This window comes from Fonticula alba (genome assembly GCF_000388065.1).
Source record: "Fonticula alba strain ATCC 38817 unplaced genomic scaffold supercont2.1, whole genome shotgun sequence".
Taxonomy (NCBI): domain Eukaryota; order Rotosphaerida; family Fonticulaceae; genus Fonticula; species Fonticula alba.
Window position 1 is genome coordinate 344,291 of NW_009242971.1, and position 615 is coordinate 344,905.

General features: G+C 62.6%; 1 protein-coding gene across 1 annotated transcript in view; it reads right to left on the minus strand.

The window, feature by feature from the left end:
• The window catches only part of H696_00066 (hypothetical protein), a 5,152-nt gene that overhangs the window by 604 nt on the left and 3,933 nt on the right, over positions 1–615 (minus strand). The window lies entirely within an intron of this gene.

A 615-nucleotide genomic window follows, 5' to 3' on the forward strand; every position in this document is an offset into this window, starting at 1 on the left:
GGGGCCCTTCCGGGAAGTTTTCTCAACGCCAGTCACTCCGATTGAGAGGGACCCTTTCCTCTTGGCAAGCATCACACCCCCCCCCCCGCCCTGTCCCAGGGAGCGCTGCCTTCTGGGTCCATTTTAAATAGCATACACATCATCGACAGAAAGGGGAAGTGTGGCGGGGAAGGGCCTCCGGCATACACAGATTGAAGATCTATTGTTTGCAAGAGGGAGGAGGAGGTAGAGGAAAGATGAAGGACAGGCAGGCGCGATTGCGCATGGCGCTGCCTCGCAGACAAGCGCCTCGGCCCTCAGGACCGCTCGCTCGAGCGCCGGGTGGCCGTGCGGGCAATGTACCAGTACCGCAGGGAGGCCAGGAACTCCACAACCCAGATGGCCGGGACCGTGGGTGATAGGTAGGCCGCGATGTTGGCGGACGCGGGGATGTCGAGATCGCTCTTGAGTTCCACATGGCCAATGAGCGCGGTGATGGCCGCGGCGGTGGAGAAGGTCCAAAGCAAACAGGCCGTGACAAACCGGGCGCCCGGGAGCCACACGCGCAGGGGGTCGACGAGAAAATGAGCCCATGCTATTATTGGTTATGCCGGCGGAAGGGGGGGGGGGGGGGGG